The sequence below is a fragment of the Gadus chalcogrammus genome, unplaced genomic scaffold (assembly GCF_026213295.1).
Source record: "Gadus chalcogrammus isolate NIFS_2021 unplaced genomic scaffold, NIFS_Gcha_1.0 GACHA026, whole genome shotgun sequence".
Taxonomy (NCBI): domain Eukaryota; kingdom Metazoa; phylum Chordata; class Actinopteri; order Gadiformes; family Gadidae; genus Gadus; species Gadus chalcogrammus.
In genome coordinates, this window is record NW_026613461.1 from 196,751 (window position 1) to 208,194 (window position 11,444).

At 50.9% G+C, this 11,444-nt stretch overlaps 1 long non-coding RNA gene across 1 annotated transcript; it reads left to right on the plus strand.

Annotated features, from left to right (window-relative positions):
- Positions 1–718: 718 nt before the first annotated feature.
- On the plus strand, positions 719–2,932 carry LOC130377954 (uncharacterized). The gene is made up of 3 exons (XR_008894427.1): positions 719–939; positions 1,015–1,196; positions 1,277–2,932. It is a non-coding gene; the product is annotated as an uncharacterized LOC130377954 (long non-coding RNA).
- The last annotated feature ends 8,512 nt before the right edge of the window (positions 2,933–11,444 follow it).

Sequence of the window (11,444 nt, forward strand, 5' to 3'; positions counted from 1 at the left end):
TAATTGGTCCGGCGGATGGTATGGCAGAATTTGCCACAAAAGGTCAAGGACTAACAAATCATACTCAAATGGAGGCTCCTCTTCTGGAGATGGTTCGTCCCTGGGTGACGAGTTGTGGGAAGAGGCAGGACGAGGTGAGTCCACCCCTACGACCGCCTTCAGCATAGTGCGGTGGACCTGTCTGCCCTTTGTCTCATCGTCTACTGGCGCAATAGTATACACTGAGCCACCCTCTCTAGGCATCCTCAACACTCGATACTTCATCGAGCTCCACCGATCTCGGGTCTTCTGGGGCCCCCTGGCCCTGAAGTCGCGCAAGTACACCAACTGCCCTTCCTGCAAAGGCAAATCTATTACATGCTGATCATGGAGTCGCCTTCGCCGAGCGGCAGCATGTTTCAAGCGCTCCCTTGCGCCTTCAAAGGCCACCTCCAAGCGGGCTTGATGCTCTTGCACCCACTCATGGATGGACCCCCCGACCGGGCTCTCGACCCTACCCAACAAGAAATCGAGTGGTAGCCTTGGTTCCTGCCCGAACATCAAGGCAAAGGGAGATTCTCCCGTTGATTGGTGGGGAGTCGTGTTGTAACAATAAAGGACGTGAGGAAGACACGTATGCCAATCCCTTTTACGAGACACTGGCAGAGTACGCAGCAGGTTGTGGAGTGTCCGGTTAAACCGCTCGCATTGACCATTTCCTTCGGGGTGGTACGGGGTAGTACGTGATTTTACGATACCATATGTAGCAGGATGGGCCTTTAATTAGTGCTGCAGTACCGGCCTATCACTGTTGGGTGCGCTGCCTATAAAGGTGGGTGGTTGTGCACTGGGAGCACTCTTGCCTGGGAGCTCCTGGCTACCCCGCCCCCTGTTGTCACCGAAACCTGATCGCCTCACCTGATCGCCTTTTAGTTGGATCGTGCAGCTCGCCGTTGTTTGGTATGTAGTGGTTGTGTGCATCTGTGTACCTTCTAAACTTTGCACAAGTCCTCAATATTGGCTTCCATCCCTCAGGCAGTTTATTGGCCGGGTCTTCCCTCTCCCGTATCGACCCCAGTTGTAGGGCGTGCGAGTGTTTCCTCCTCTACCTGTTGCAGCGGGGAGCGATCAGCTGTAGATCGAGTTGCACTTGTAATGGTGTTGCTCGCTACAGGTGGTCCCCTTCCTCCCCTTTGATGTTCATTCAACTCCTGACGGTATGTGGATAAGATGACGCTAACCCAAGTTATTACAGTTGTTGTTCAGCCTCCAGAACAAATGTATTTTTCTATGGCAGGGTTGACGTGTGTGTGGGCGGTTTCTGCCAGCACGCCCCCCCCCCTCTTCACGCTGCTGTTGGCCGGCTGCCGTTTTGTCCACTGATTATATAGCCAACACATCGATCCTACTCTGCATCTCCTACTGTGCTGTACCTGCCCCGAGTATGGTGATTGCTGCCTCACCCTAAGTCTCATTATTTTGATCCATTCATTTAACAGACTTCCAACTGATCTTATTGATGATATTATTTGTGTTTTGTGGGTTGCTTTGCATGTTTGTTTTGGCTTAATTGCTTTACTTATCCATGATATTATTTGTGTTTTGTGGGTTGCTTTGCATGGTTGTTTTGGTTTAATTCGTTTTCTTAGTTATTTTGGTTTGGTTTAATTGCTTTACTTATTCATTTGGATTTATCAGTTTGGATAAATCTCCTTTACTTTTGATTTAAAACCCATTTAGTTATTTGCTCTTCCCTTTTTGTGTATTTTGTGTGTGTGTGTGTGTGTGTTCGCTTTAGTGTGTTTGTGTGAACATATTTTATTGAGAAGTCATGCTTAAAGATTATATATATTAATTAAAAGGAATTGAATTTGTATGCTGGACCCAGTCTCAAGCTTTCATTAGTGAACGAACTTGTGTGCTTTAACTTAGGTTAATCTAACTCTCCAGGTGAAATTCCTGGGGTGGCGTTGTTGGCAACTTGTCACTAGTTCTTTAACTGAACTTTATCTTATTGTTTCCCCGACCCCCGAATGCCACATTTGGCGTTGTCGGCAGGATAATTACTTTTGGAAAGCAGAGACGTGTGGTCCAGTTTCTTTATATCATTTTTTTTTGTTTATTTTAATAGTCCCCAGGGTACATATTTGATGTAGATGTTTTGAATTGTGTTCAGAGGCAAAACGGCAGCTTGGCCTTTCGTGGTCCGCAGAGTCCCGGTGAGAATCCAGTTGTGGGGTTGTTGTGTCCTAGTCTGACTGTAGTGTCAGTTATGGATGTAGAGCTGCAGGAATTGAGGGAGCTGGTGGCGCAGTTAAAGGTGGACAATGAGAGGTTGCGGCAGGAGCAGGCTGTGGCCGTGCCCGGTCCTAGTTCCGAATCCTCCACTTCTTCTGTGCCACCTGTGGCCCCTGTTACTACTAGGAACCCCATAGCAGAGAGGCTGGTTTTTGTGCCAAGGGATAGAAAGTGTCCTATGTTCAGGGGAAAATCAGGTATGGGGTTGACTGAGTGGCTTGAGGAGGCTCAAAGCCTGCATGCGGGCGCGTCACTTATCCACATCTGAGCAAGCCTTTTTCTTGTTTGATCATCTTGAGGGTGAGGCTCGAGAGGAGATCAAATATCGGTCTGTTGTGGAGAAGGAAGACTCAGCTAAAATCATCTCTGTGTTACAGGAACTGTATGGGTGCTCAAAGTCTTATGTAGCCTTACAGGAGGAGTTCTTCTCCCGACGGCAACAAGAAGGGGAGACACTGCACGAGTTCTCCCTCGCGTTGTTGAGCTTGATGGAGTCGGTGAAGAGAAGTGCACCTGGTGGTATGACGAATGCAGACGTTCTGCTGCGCGACCAATTTGTCGAGCATGTTTTGGACGGTGCCTTGCGTCGCGAGCTGAAGCAGTTGGTCAGGAGGCAGGCTACTGCTACTTTGCTTGATGTCCGGGGTGAGGCGATTCGGTGGGAACGGGAGGGGTTACCTGGGGGCGGGAGGGGTCGGAGTCATTCCGTTCCTTCAGCTTTTGGTCTCCAGTACGGGGTACAGAGTGGCTCCCGGGGAGCAACCACTCCACCTCAGGGACAGGAAATGGTGGAGATGAGAGAGATGTTAAGGTTGCAGCAAGAACAGCTGAACCAACTTACCCAGAGCATCGCCACATTGCAGCCCTCTCATCTGCGCCACCCTCCACCTCGTCGTGGCCCTGTTATAATAATAATAATAATAATAATAAATTGTATTTATAATGCACTTTATATTCAAGAATCTCAAAGTGCTTCAGAGAAAAAAATAAAATAAAAAAAATAAAAAAAAATACCAAAAGAAAAAAAAACTATTAAAAAGGGGGAACCTCAAAGAAAGTTTAGCTAAATGCTCTTTTAAAGAGATGGGTTTTGAGGTTCCGTTTAAAAAGAGCTGTAGTCTGTGGAGCCCTCAGGTGGTCAGGGAGGGCGTTCCATAGTCTAGGGGCAGCAGCAGAAAAGGCCCGATCACCCATGTTATATGCCGGCGCTGCCAACAGTCAGGTCACTACGCAAGCGAGTGTGATGGCGTTCGGGTTTCTGCTCGCACACAGTCTTCTTTGCCTGATCGCCAACAGTCTAACAGGCATTTTCATCAGGCCCAGGAGCCGGAAAACTAGCACCCGCCGAACTGCAGAGCCACCGTTCGGGGGGGGTAGCCACTGGCTCGGAGGAAGTTCTTGAGCTGATGTCGTCTTGCCCGCATGTTGCCGTGAACATGGGTGGAGCTCAGGTTCTTTGCTTGGTAGATACCGGTTCCATGGTGTCCACAGTTACAGAAAGCTTTTTCCTGCAACACTTCCGGCCTTGGGGGCATGAGAGGCTCCAAGCTTGTAATTGGCTGAAGCTTAGAGCAGCCAATGGGTTGGACATCCCCTATGTCGAGCTCTGTGGCACTTCAGTGCCGCGGTGTGGGGTTTTGGTGGTGAAAGATCCTCCGGGAGCGGTGTCTGCTCAGGTTCCTGGTATTCTGGGGATGAATATTATTCGTCGATGTTATCAGGTGCTCTTTGGACAGCATGGTCTGGCTTTGTTCAATTTGCTCTCTGTATCAGATGCACCAGAGACAGTTACGCAGGCACTACAGAAGTGTCATCAGGCCAGCAGGCAAGCCCCTCAGCACGCAGCAGGCCAGGTCAAGGTTCGGGGTGGGAAGGCATGCCGTATCCCTGGTGGTACGATGACAATAGTTACAGCAACATGCTCCGAGCAGTACTCAGGTACTAGGGTGTTGTTTGAGCCTTTGGAGTCTGGCCTACCTGCTGGACTGCTTGCTTCACATGCATTGGTTCGGGTAGTACGAGGCACTGCGTACATCCCGATTGTAAATGTTGGCTCCACTAGTGTTTTGCTGTACCCTCGTACTGTGGTGGGCACCTTGGATGAAGTCCGGGTTGTCAGCCTGCCTGCAGGGGTCACTGAGACGCCAACAGACGTCGCCACTGTGGCTTCCCAGGCCACGTCTGAAGTCGTGCCGGATCGGATTGGGGCTTTGGACTTGTCAGCCTTGCCGACTGAAGATCGGGGTAAGGTTCAGTCCCTTCTTAGGCAGTACGACTCTGTCTTTTCCTCCCATGAGGGAGATCTGGGATGCACCAACCTGATCAGCCATGACATCCCGCTCTTAGACAACGTGCCTGTCAGGCAACGCTATAGGCGCATCCCGCCGTCCGAGTACGAGGTGGTTAAGGAGCATATTAACCAACTGCTTGAAAATCAAATCATCAGAGAGAGTAGCAGTCCTTATGGTGCCCCAATTGTGCTTGTGAAAAAGAAAGACGGCAGTTTACGCATGTGCGTGGACTACCGCCAGCTCAACAACAAAACGCGGAAGGATGCTTTTCCCCTTCCACGCATCGAGGAATCTTTGGACGCCCTGACAGGTGCCCGCTGGTTCTCTACTCTTGACTTGGCCAGCGGGTATAACCAAGTCCCGGTCACAGAAGCAGACAGGCCCAAAACCGCCTTTTGCACCCCGTTCGGCTTATTCGAATGGAACCGCATGCCCTTTGGGCTTTGCAACGCCCCCAGCACTTTCCAGAGGCTGATGCAGCGAATGTTCGGTGACCAACAATGTCAATCGTTGCTCCTGTATCTGGATGACATCGTGGTCTTCTCCTCCACGGTGGAACAACACCTGGAGCGGCTGGAGATTGTACTGGGGCGGTTGCAGGAACAAGGCCTGAAGGCTAAGCTAAGCAAATGCGCGTTCTTCCAGCCGAAGGTGCGGTACTTGGGCCATGTGGTCTCTGACCAGGGAGTATCCACCGATCCCAGCAAGCAAGAGGTAGTTGCCAACTGGCAGCCTCCCACCACCATCGCTGACCTACGCTCATTCCTTGGCTTCGCCAGCTATTACCGCCGCTTTGTGGAGGGGTTTGCCAAGTTGGCGGCCCCTCTACACAAGCTGGTAGCAGAACTAGCTGGTAGGAAGTCTAGGGGTGTGGTGCGAATAGTGGCGGAGCATTGGTCGGATGAGTGCCATCGCAACTTTGAAGCATTGAAGACCAAACTTACCACTGCACCTGTGCTAGCCTACGCCGACTTCTCCTTACCATTCATCTTGGAGGTTGATGCGAGCTATGGTGGCCTTGGAGCTGTGCTCTCACAGGAACAGAATGGGAAGGTCAGACCGATAGCTTATGCTAGTAGGGGGTTGAGGCCCACAGAGCGAAATATGTCGAACTACAGCTCCATGAAATTTGAGTTTTTAGCTCTTAAGTGGGCTGTGTCAGAAAAATTCAGGGAGTACTTGCTTGGTTATAAATGCATTGTTTACACCGACAATAATCCCCTCAGTCACTTGTCTTCTGCCAAACTCGGTGCCACCGAACAGCGTTGGGCAGCACAATTGGCAGCTTTTGATTTTGAAATAAAGTACCGCTCTGGGAGGAGTAATAAAAATGCTGATGCTTTATCTCGGAAGCATCCACCTGGGCCAACGAACCTAGAGGTGATGTTTCCTGGTACCTCAGTCCCTGAGCCCTTGCGGCAGGTCCTGCAGCGTGAAACCACTCCCGCCAATCAAGCTGCTATTGCTGCTTTGCCCCATCATGCACCTTCTGACCTCCAGGCACTTCAACAAGCTGATCCTGTCCTTCAGGAGGTTTTAGCATTTTGGGGGCGGCAGCAGAGTCCCAACTATCAGGAGCGGAAGCACTTGTCTCCTCCTGCACTGACCATTATAGGTCAGTGGAAACGGCTGGTTGAGCAGGAGGGTGTTCTCTTCCGGCGCATCTTCCGTCCTGATGGCGCCGAAGCGGTGTTTCAGCTTCTGCTGCCTGCCACGTTAAAGCAAGAGGTGCTGGCTCAGGTTCATCAAGGGCATGGGCATCAGGGTGTGGAGAGGACATTGGAGCTAGTGCGGCAAAGGTGCTACTGGCCAGGCATGTGCAGAGAGTGTGAGAGGTGTCAAGTTGCTAAGGACACACCCAGACCGCCTCCTAGTTTCATGGGGCATTTGTTGGCTTCGCGTCCCAACGAAATCTTGGCCATTGATTTTACCTTGCTGGAACCCAGCCACAACGGGTTGGAGAATGTCTTAGTCATGACAGACGTTTTCAGTAAATACACCTTGGCTGTTCCTACCCGAGATCAACGAGCCCCAGTTGTTGCTCAGACTTTGGTCACTGAGTGGTTCTATAAGTTTGGCGTTCCTGCCCGTATCCATTCTGATCAGGGCCGCAACTTTGAAAGTTCCCTCATTAAACAGCTCTGTGTACTTTACGGTATTGAAAAATCTCGCACCACTCCATACCATCCCGCCGGTAACGGCCAATGCGAACGCTTTAATCGCACTCTCCACAACTTATTGCGTGCCTTACCTGCATCTCGGAAAAGAGACTGGCACTCTTGCCTGCCACAGGTGCTCTACTCGTATAACACCACTCCCCATCAGTCCACCGGCGAGTCTCCATTCTACCTGATGTTCGGGCAAGAACCCAGGCTGCCGGTTGATTTTCTCTTGGGTAGAGTCTTAGACCCTGTGGGTGGCGAGGTCCACGAGTGGATCCAAGAACATCAAAACCGGCTCCAGCTTGCTTTTGACGGGGCCCGGGAAAGGTTGAAGGTGGCGGCAGAGCGCAGAAGGAGGAATCATGATAATCATGTTCGGGATGACCCACTAAAGGTGGGGCAGTTGGTGTGGCTGCGCGATCATAGTGCAAGGGGGCGCCACAAGATACAGGATCTGTGGGGCCCTGTGGTGTACAGAGTCGTAAAGGCACCCCGAGAAGGTGGTCCAGTGTACACCATCGCACCGATGGACGACCAAACCAAAGTTCGGCAGGTCCATCGAACACTGTTGAAAGCCGTTGCCGGAGCTGCCCCTCAGGGTAGTGCATTGCCCCCTTGTCCACCCCCTCTTGACCGGCCTCGGTCAGAGGATGAGTTGCCGTTTGACGGAGACTTGTTTATGTTGGGGCCGGAGACCCCTGTTTCTGCCCCTGCTCGCACAGCCGTGGTGACTCAAACCACCCCTCGGTTGCTGCTCCCACCACCTGACTCTGCTGGGTCAGAGTCGTCAAGCGCTCCCTCGACTGCAGTGGCAGATCCACCCTCCATTTCCCTGGCCGTTCCATCCGCCAGTTATGCGGCTGAAAGTGAAGTACGCCGGTCAGCCAGGTCGACGGCTGGCCAGCACCCAAACCTCTATCATCTTCCGCGACCTGTAGGGAACTTGGCATCTGGGGCTGCAAATCCCCCTGGTCCAGTGTCAAATGCCGTTACTGCGCTCTTTAGGCCGTGGAGTTAGTTGGGTGATCCTCTGGATCAGTTGTTCCATCGTCGGGACGACGATGAAGTCAATGGGGGTAGAATGTAGCAGGATGGGCCTTTAATTAGTGCTGCAGTACCGGCCTATCACTGTTGGGTGCGCTGCCTATAAAGGTGGGTGGTTGTGCACTGGGAGCACTCTTGCCTGGGAGCTCCTGGCTACCCCGCCCCCTGTTGTCACCGAAACCTGATCGCCTCACCTGATCGCCTTTTAGTTGGATCGTGCAGCTCGCCGTTGTTTGGTATGTAGTGGTTGTGTGCATCTGTGTACCTTCTAAACTTTGCACAAGTCCTCAATATTGGCTTCCATCCCTCAGGCAGTTTATTGGCCGGGTCTTCCCTCTCCCGTATCGACCCCAGTTGTAGGGCGTGCGAGTGTTTCCTCCTCTACCTGTTGCAGCGGGGAGCGATCAGCTGTAGATCGAGTTGCACTTGTAATGGTGTTGCTCGCTACAGGTGGTCCCCTTCCTCCCCTTGATGTTCATTCAACTCCTGACGGTATGTGGATAAGATGACGCTAACCCAAGTTATTACAGTTGTTGTTCAGCCTCCAGAACAAATGTATTTTTCTATGGCAGGGTTGACGTGTGTGTGGGCGGTTTCTGCCAGCACGTCCCCCCCCCTCTTCACGCTGCTGTTGGCCGGCTGCCGTTTTGTCCACTGATTATATAGCCAACACATCGATCCTACTCTGCATCTCCTACTGTGCTGTACCTGCCCCGAGTATGGTGATTGCTGCCTCACCCTAAGTCTCATTATTTTGATCCATTCATTTAACAGACTTCCAACTGATCTTATTGATGATATTATTTGTGTTTTGTGGGTTGCTTTGCATGTTTGTTTTGGCTTAATTGCTTTACTTATCCATGATATTATTTGTGTTTTGTGGGTTGCTTTGCATGGTTGTTTTGGTTTAATTCGTTTTCTTAGTTATTTTGGTTTGGTTTAATTGCTTTACTTATTCATTTGGATTTATCAGTTTGGATAAATCTCCTTTACTTTTGATTTAAAACCCATTTAGTTATTTGCTCTTCCCTTTTTGTGTATTTTGTGTGTGTGTGTGTGTGTGTTCGCTTTAGTGTGTTTGTGTGAACATATTTTATTGAGAAGTCATGCTTAAAGATTATATATATTAATTAAAAGGAATTGAATTTGTATGCTGGACCCAGTCTCAAGCTTTCATTAGTGAACGAACTTGTGTGCTTTAACTTAGGTTAATCTAACTCTCCAGGTGAAATTCCTGGGGTGGCGTTGTTGGCAACTTGTCACTAGTTCTTTAACTGAACTTTATCTTATTGTTTCCCCGACCCCCGAATGCCACACATACAAGTTACACAATTGTTGAATGAACGAGCTTTCGAAGTTACGGCCCTGGTCAGAATGCAAACGAGCGGGGACACCAAACTTATAAAACCACTCTGACACCAAAACCCTTGCTACAGTGGTTGCGCGCTGGTCCCGAGTAGGGATAGCCATGGTGTACTTACTAAAAACATCAGTAAGGACCAAAACGCTCTCTAGACCATTCTGGGCCGGCTCTAGAGTAGTGTAGTCGATGGCAAGGATTTCGTTGGGGCGGGAAGCCAAGAGATGTCCCATGACTCCGTGCACCCTTGGGTGAACATCCTTGGCCACTTGACACCTCTCACATTGCTGACACCAACGGGCTACATCGGAGGACATAGCAGGCCAGTAGCATCGAGACCGGAGAAGCGCCAGTGTTCGCTCCACCCCCTGGTGACCATGCTCTTGGTGCACTTGGGTCAGGACCTCGTCTCTCAGTACATTGGGTAACAACAGCTGGTACATGGCTTCAGCACCATCAGGTCGGAACACTTTTCGGTACAGGACATCATCCCTCTCAAGCAGGCGATCCCACTGCCGCAGCAACACTAGCGTAGCTTGGGAGAGCTGTGCCCGCTCCTCACTACTAGGACGCTGCTTCCTCCTCCAAAACACCAACAGTTCCTGTATCACAGGGTCAGTCTGTTGAGCGAGACGAAGTTCAGGCGGAGTAAGCTGTGGCATGGCTGTGATGGTAGCTTGGGTGGCCTCTGCCTTTCCCAAACCCAACGCTTGCTGCAAAGCCTTCGGTATGGCTGTCCCTGGAAGCATCGCCTCTACATCCTGGGGACCAGATGGGTGCTGACGAGAGAGAGCATCGGCATTGGTGTTGCTCTTCCCTGATCGATACTTGATTTCGAAATCGAAAGAGGCTAGCTGCGCTGCCCACCTCTGCTCAGTAGCAGCCAGCTTAGCAGAAGACAAATGACTGAGGGGGTTGTTATCAGTATACACAACACATCTATTTCCCAACAAGTACTCTCTGTCATGGCCCACTTAAGGGCCAAGAACTCGAGTTTCATAGAGCTATAGTTCGCCATGTTCCTCTCTGTAGGTCGCAGGCCCCTGCTAGCATAGGCTATCGGCCTCACCTTGCCCGCCTGAGTCTGAGAGAGGACTGCGCCCAAGCCACCATAGCTTGCATCGACCTCCAGAATGAATGGAAGGGTGAAGTCTGCATAAGCCAACACGGGCGCAGTGGTGAGCTTCGCTTTCAGTGTTTCAAAGTTCTTGTTACACTCTACAACACCTGGAAAACCGCTGGTCAGGCTTCTTGGTGCCACCACACTCAGCCACAGCCCTATGCAGAGGAGCTGCCAGTTTAGCGAATCCCTCCACAAACCGCCGGTAATAACTGGCGAAACCAAGGAAAGAACGAAGCTCCGAGGCAGTAGCGGGAAACGGCCAATTAGCAACCACTTCAATCTTGGCCGGATCTGTGGAGACACCATCAGCCGATATCACATGGCCCAAGTAGTGCACCTCTTTACGAAAGAACGAGCACTTGCTGAGCTTGGCTTTAAGCCCCTCGCATTGAAGCCGCTCCAGCACCACTTTGAGTCGCTCCAGATGCTGTTCAATAGTGGAGGAGAACACAACAATATCATCAAGATATAATAAAGTAATAAAGTAAAATACAATAAAGACTGACACTGCTGGTCACCAAAGATGCGTTGCATCAACCTTTGGAAAGTGCTGGGCGCATTACAGAGCCCAAAAGGCATTCTGTTCCACTCAAATAAACCGAAAGGTGTACAAAACGCGGTCTTTGGCCGGTCGGTCTCAGTGACTGGCACCTGGTGACAGCCACTGGTCAAGTCCAGGGTTGAAAACCAGCAAGCACCGGACAATGCGTCCAAAGACTCTTCTATGCGTGGTAGAGGGAAGGCGTCTCGGCGGGTCTTACGATTAAGCTGCCGGTAATCAACGCACATGCGTAGTTTGCCACCCTTTTTCCGTACCAACACAATCGGGGACGCGTAGGGGCTGCTACTCTCCCGAATTACTTGAGATGAGAGCAGTTGATTGATGTGTTCCTTCACCACCTCATACTCTGAGGGTGGAATGCGCCTATAACGCTGCGCCACTGGAGTATCATCAATCAAAGGAATGTCGTGGGAGATGAGGTTAGTACAACCCAGATCGGTGTCACTGGTGGAGAAAACTGAAGCGTAATGTCCAAGTAGTGACCTCACCTGACCCTGTTCACCAACCGACAATGGCGACACATCCACATCGTCCACCTGTTGCTGCACACTGGGTGAAGCTGTCTGGGAAGACACAGTGGCCACATTTGATGGCACCTCGGTGACTCCTGCAGGAAGGCTGACCA